The sequence below is a fragment of the Mus caroli genome, unplaced genomic scaffold (assembly GCF_978045245.1).
Source record: "Mus caroli unplaced genomic scaffold, Mus_caroli_1 scaffold_18, whole genome shotgun sequence".
NCBI lineage: Eukaryota > Metazoa > Chordata > Mammalia > Rodentia > Muridae > Mus > Mus caroli.
In genome coordinates this window covers 38,356,878-38,364,203 of record NW_028227273.1, presented here as the reverse complement: position 1 = coordinate 38,364,203, position 7,326 = coordinate 38,356,878, and positions in this window count along the sequence as shown.

The following is a 7,326-nucleotide window of genomic DNA, read 5'->3' as shown; positions in this document are numbered from 1 at the left end:
TGGGATGGATCCCAAGGTGGGGCAGTCTCTGGATGGTCATTCTTCCAGTCTGCTCCACATTTTGTCTCTGTAACTCCTTCCATGGGTATTTTGTCCCTACTTCTAAGAAGGATCGAAGTATCCACACTTTGATCTTCCTTATTCTTGAGTTTCACGTGGTTTGTGAATTGTATCTTGGGTATTCTGAGCTTCTGGGCTAATATCCACTTATCAGTCAGTGCATATCATGTGTGTTCTTTTATGATGGGGTTACCTCACTCAGGATGATATCCTCCAGATCCATCCATTTGCCTGAGAATTTCATAAATTCATTGTTTTTAATAGCTGAGTAGTACTCCATTGTGTAAATGTGCCACATTTTCTGTATCCATTCCCCTGTTGAGGGACATCTGGGTTCTTTCCAGCTTCTGACTATTATAAATAAAGCCGCTATGAACATAGTGGAGCATGTGTTCTTATTACATGTTGGAGCATCTTATGGATATATGCCCAGGAGTGGGATTGCTGAGTCCTCATGTAGTAGTATGTCCAATTTTCTGAGGAATGGCCAAACTGATTTCCAGAGTGGTTGTACCAGCTTGCAATCCCACCAGCAATGGAGGTGTGTCCCTCTTTCTCCACATCCTTGCCAGCATCTGCTGTCACCTGATTTTTTATCTTAGCCATTCTGACTTGTGTGAGATGGAATCTCAGGGTTTTTGTTATTTGCATTTCCCTGATGATTAAGGATGTTGAACATTTTTTAGGTACTTCTCGGCCATTCAGTATTCCTCAGTTGAGAATTCTTTGTTTAATTTTGTACCCCATTTTTAATAGAGTTATTTGGTTCTCTTGAGTCTAACTTTTTGAGTTCTTTATATATATTGAATATTAGCCCTCTATCAGATTTAGGATTCCCCAATCTGTTGGTTGCCTTTTTGTTTTATTGACAGTGTCCTTTGCCTTACAGAAGCTTTGCAATTTTATGAGGTCCCATGCAACGATTCTTGATCTTATAGCACAAGCCATTGGTGTTCTGTTCAGGAGTTTGTCCCCTGTGCCTACGTGTTCGAGGCTTTCCTACTTTCTTCTCTCTAAGTTTCAGTGTATCTGGTTTTATGTGGAGTTCCTTGATCCACTTGAACTTGAGCTTTGTACAAGGAGATAAGAATGGATTGATTTGCATTCTTCTACATGCTAGTTGAGCCTGCACCAATGTGTGGGTTCATTTCTGGGTCTTCAATTCTATTCCATTGATCTACCTGTCTGTCACTGTACCAGTACCATGCAGTGTTTTTTTTTTTTTTTTTTTATCACAATTGCTCTGTAGTACAGCTTGAGGACAGGCATGGTGATTCCACCAGAAGTTCTTTTATTGTTGAGAATAGTTTTTGCTATCCTGGGTTTTTTGTTATTCCAGATGAATTTGCAAATTGCCCTTTCTAACTCAGTAAAAAATTGAGTTGGAATTTTGATGGGGATTGCATTGAATTTGTAGATTGCTTTCGGCAGGATAGCCATTTTTACTATATTAATCCTGCCAATCCATGAGCATGGGAGATCTTTCCACCTTCTGAGATCTTTGATTTCTTTCTTTAGAGACTTGACGTTCTTATCATACAGATCTTTCACTTGCTTCGTTAGAGTCACACCAAGGTAATTTATATTATTTGTGACTATTGTGAAGGGTGTTGTTTCCCTAATTTCTTTCTCAGCCTGTTTATCCTTTGTGTAGAGGAAGGCCACTGATTTGTTTGAGTTAATTTTTTATCCAGCTACTTTGCTGAAGTTGTTTATCAGGTTTAAGAGTTCTCTGGTGGAATTTTTACGATCACTTATATATATTATCATATCATCTGCAAATAGTGATATTTTGACTTCTTCCTTTCCAATATGTATCCCTTTGATCTCCTTTTGTTGTCTAATTGCTGTCGCTAGGATTTCAAGTACAATATTGATTAGGTAAGGAGAGAGTGGGCAACCTTGTCTAGTCCCTGATTTTAGTGGGATTGCTTCAAGTTTCTCTCCATTTAGTTTAGTGTTGGCTACTGGTTTGCTGTATATTGCTTTTACTATGTTTAGGTATGGGCCTTGAATTCCTGATCTTTCCAAGACTTTTATCATGAAGGGGTATTGGATTTTGTCAAATACTTTCTCAACATGAGAAAGCATTTCTAATGAGATGATCATATGTTTTTTTTCTTTGAGTTTGTTTATATAGTAGCTTATGTTGATGAATTTTCATATACTGAACCATCCCTGCATCCCTGGGATGAAGCCTACTTGGTCATGATGGATGATCGTTTTGATGTGTTCTTGAATTCAGTTTGTGAGGATTTTATTGAGCATTTTTACATTGATATTCATAAGGGAAATTGGTCTGAAGTTTTCTTTCTTTGTTGGGTCTGTGTGTGGTGTAAGTATCAGAGTAATTGTGGCTTAATAGAATGAATTAGGTAGAGTACCTTCTGTCTCTATTTAGTGGAATAATTTGAAGACTATTGGTATTAGGTCTTCTTTGAAGGTCTGATAGAACTCTGCACGAAACTCATCTGATCCTGGGCTTTTTTGTTGTTGTTGTTGGGAGACTATTAATGACAGTTTCTATTTCTATAGGGGAGGTAGGAGGATCTCCATGAGTTCCAGGCCAGCCTGGGTTACATGATGAGCGCTTGTCTCAAGAAAACAGAGAGCAATAACCTAGCAAAACCAGGACCTTCTCTCTAACCAGACCATGTCAGGTCTTGTCTAGGGTAATTATTGAATGAATCATTAATCCAGCAGCAATGCCTGAAAGAAATCAACCATTATTATTGTGAGTGCCAGAGATACTGCCCAATGAGTAAAGTCCCGCTAGAGTTTTCCTACAATTCTTAGATTAAGAGGGAAGTGAGAGCAGCAAGCAAAGCAGAAATCCACAACAGCATGAAGTCCTCAGGACACTTAGTCCTCAGCTGAGGTGCACCCATGTAGCTGTGCTGACTGGTGGGCTGCATTCCATCAGTTCTAAAGACATTTGTTGTTCCTCCTACATGGCCCTCAGCATGGAAGAATGGGAAAATGGGTGGGTGGGTGGATGGATGGATGGATGGATGGATGGATTGGTGGATGAGTGGCTCAATGGGCATCTGGAAGGGTGGATGCATGAGTGAATGGGTGAATGTATGTATGTATGGATAGATAGAAGGGCAGGTTGATGAATGGATGGTTGAAGGGAAGGGCATATGAGTAGATAATGTTTGCATGAATGAATGGATGGATGAGTAAATGAGTGGATAGTAGAAAGGTTGGATAGATGGATAGACTGTAAGATAGATGGGTGGGTTGATGGGTGGATGGAAGAATGAATTTACAAATGTGTGATAGGTTGCTGGATAAAAGTGTGGATGGGTGTATAAATGGATATATGGATGGTTGGATGAGCAGGTAGGATGATAGATGGGTGGATGAGTGTATATATGGATGGATGGATGGATGGATGGATGGATGGATGGATGGGTAGATGAATGGGTGCCATGAATGGATGGGAGGATGAATGGATAGGAGGATGGATAGGTACCTGGATATAGAAAGATGGGGGATGGATGGAAGCATGAATAAATGGATGAAATGAATGCATGCATATATTAATAGATGAATGGATGGGTTGATGAATGGATTAAAGGGAAGAATAAATAGCTGGATGAATGGTTGGTAGTGTAGAGATATATAGATATAGATGGTGGATGGATATATGGATGGGTGGATGAGTGGATGGGTAAATGCCTAGATGTGTGGATGAATGTATAGATGGATGGATAGATGGACATGTAGATACATGGGTGTATGGATGGATGGATGATTGTGCGGGAGGTTAGATGAGTGGGTGGTTAGATGGGTGAGTGGATAGATAGGTGGATAAATGGAAAGCTCTATGGCTAGCTGACTGGGAAGGTTAGTGGTTAGTTAGTTGTTTGGATTGAAGGTCAGATAGGTGGATGGATGAGTGGAAGATGCTGGGATGAGTGATGAGGAGTTGAATGAATGGGTTGTTGGAATGGGTGAGTGATTATATAAAGGAATAGGTGATTTAATGGGATGTTCGGTGGTTTGTTTGCTTGATGAATGAGTGGATGGATGGATGTACAGGTAATCTGGATGGGTGGGTAGATGGGTGGATGAAAGAAAGGGTGAATGGATGGATGGACAAATGGATTTGTAGGCTTATATTTTACAAAACCCACTTTTAATAAGGGTACTTAAATGCTTTAACCTCCCTTCTAGCCCACTACTCACCAGAGGTAGTGGAAAGGAAATGTTAATAGGGAAAAGGAGGATGTGGTCCTGTTTAGAAAAAAATTTTGGAGCAAGCCCAATCTGTGTTGTTAGGATATCAACAGTTCAGCTCACACGAATCAGCAGTGACAGCTTCATCCACTCGCAAACACCATTCATGAATCAGCAACAGCAGTTCATTCTAGAAAAAAAACTCCAATTGCCAATCAGCCCAAGTCCAAGAGTGGCAAGGAGAACCAATACCATACAGTGTTGTCCACTGTTTATTGGGTTATATATATATTTATATCCTTTCCAAGCATCATGTGTTCTCTCAAGTGTCCACTCTAGTGAAACATCACATACTATTTTTCCAGGCTGCTTCCAGAAAAACACCATGTGTCTGTTCTCAGCAAAACATCCTCCCACATGTCTGCTTCAGCAAAAACATCCTCTCATAAGAGGGTTTCCAGAAACTATCACATGACACAACTGAGTCTCCAAAGAAACCAGAAAATTATACTTCATGGATTGATGGATGGATGGGTGGGTTGATGCAAGGGTGGATGAATGGAGAGATGGATGGGTGGGTGGGTGAATGGGAGAATGGGTAGTTCAGTGGTTAAATGAGTGGTTGGGTTATTGGTGGATAAATAAATAGGTGGTTGAATAGATAAGTAGTTATATAAATGGATGTTTAGATGGGTGGGTGAGTGAATATATGGAGGAGTGGGTGTCTTGATGTGAGGTTCAGTGGGTAGCTTGTTTGATGAATAGGGATTGGATGAGTGTGTGGATGGGTGGATGGAAGGGTGTGTGGGTGGGTGCATGAATGGATGAACGGGTGGATAGGTGGATGAGTGGATGGGTGGATGAAGGGTCAATGTGTAGATGGATGGTATATGCATGAGTGTATGGATGCATGGATGTGTAGATATATGGATGGAAGAATAGGTGGATAGGTGATTTAATAGATTGGTGGATTGTTGGCTGGGTAGGTGGGTTGTTGGATGGAGAGTGAATGCATGAGTGGATTGTTGTGTAGTTTGATAGATAGAAACACGTGTGGATGGATTGGTGGATGGGTGGCTCAGTGTGCAGCTGGATGGGTGAATTAAAGAATAGTAGATAGAGCTGGGCGGTGGTGGCGCACGCCTTTAATCCCAGCACTTGGGAGGCAGAGGCAGGCGGATTTCTGAGTTCGAGGCCAGCCTGGTCTACAGAGTGAGTTCCAGGACAGCCAGGGCTATACAGAGAAACCCTGTCTCAAAAAAAAAAAAAAAAAAAAAAAAAAAAACCAAAAAAAAAAAAAAAGAATAGTAGGTAGATTAAGTATTTATATATGGATAGAAACATGAGTAGATGAGTAGATAGATAGGCACACGGTTGGATGGATGGAACAATGGATGGGTGGATGAATGGATAGATGTGTGAGTGAATAGTTGCATGGATGGATTGATGCATGAGTCAATGGAAGAATGAATGATGGAATGGGTAGATGGGTGGAAGGAAAGATGGATGGGTAGGTGGTCACATGGATGGATTGATGGATGAGTGAGTCAATGGAAGAATAAATGGAGAAATGGGTGGATTTATGAAAAGATGTATAGGTACATGAATGGATAGGCATATGTGTGAGTAAGTGGGTGGATGGGTGCAAGGGTGGATGGATGGGCAAGTGGATGGATGAAAGGGTGGGTGGGTGGATGTATGAATAGATGTTTGATGAGTGGGTGGATGGATAGTGGAATAGGTGGTTGGATGAGTGTGGATGGGTGGATAGAAGGGTATATTTGTATGTGTGTGTATGTATGAATGAATTGATGACTAAGTGGATAGGTGAATTAAATAGTAGATGGATGAGTGCATGGATAGATGGGTAAATGTTTCAGTAGTTGGATGAATGGTTGTCTGGATGGATGGGTAAGTGGATGTATGGAGGAATGGGTGGCCTAATGGGAGGTTCAGTGGTTGGTTGGGTAGATGGATAGAGGAATGATAGCTGATAGTATGAGTAGATGGAAGGGTGGCTGTGTGTGTGTGTATGTATGTATGTATGTATGTATGTATGTATATATGTATGTACATAAGTATGTATGGGTGGGTGGGTGGTTGAGTGGATGGATGGATGGTTGCATGGATTCATGCAAAAGTGGATGGATAGATAGATAGATGGATGGGTGGATGGGTGAATGGATGGGTAGTAAATGGACGGTTGAATGAATGGGAGAGATCTTGGGTGAGTGGGTGGATAGATGGGTAAATGGATGGATAGACAGATGTGTAGGTGCATGGGTGGGTGGGTAGATGAATGGGTGTGTGGTAAATGAGTGAATAAATAGATGGATGGAAGAATGGGTAGATGTATTGGTGGATGGATGACTCATTGGGAGGCTAGATGGGTGGATGGATAGATGAATAGATGGACAGATGCATGAATAGATGAGTGAATGAATATATGTGTGAGTGGATGGTTGGATGGATGTATGGATGAATTGATATGGGTGGATGGGTGGATGGATGGATAGATGGATTGATGGATGGATAAATGGGTAGGTGGTAGAGTAAATGAATGGGTGCATGGATAGATAAATGACTGTATCAGTGTTTAGATGAATGAGTGGATAGATGGGTGGATAAATGGATGGATGAATAGGTGGATGGATGGGTGGGTTGATGCAAGGGTAAATGGGTGATATGGATGAATGGATAGTTGGATAATGGTTGGGATGATGGATGGGTGGAATGGATGTGTAGATGAATAGATGTATGGAAGTAGGATGGATGTATTGGTGGATTGGTGGGTGGGTGAATGGAAGGGTGAATGGGCAGATAGATGGGTACATGGATGTGTAGGTGGATGAATGTGTACATGGATAGAAGTAAGAAAAAGCATATGGAAGGTTGGATGGGTAGAGGTATGAATGTATGGAATGTTAGGATAGGTGATGGGTAGGTTGAAGGGTGGGTGCATAGATGGATGGGTTCATAAGTGTATGTATATATGTATGTATGTATGTATGTATGTATGTATGTATGTATAGAAGTATGGGTGGATGGACAGCCGGATGGATGGATAGATGAAAGGCTAGA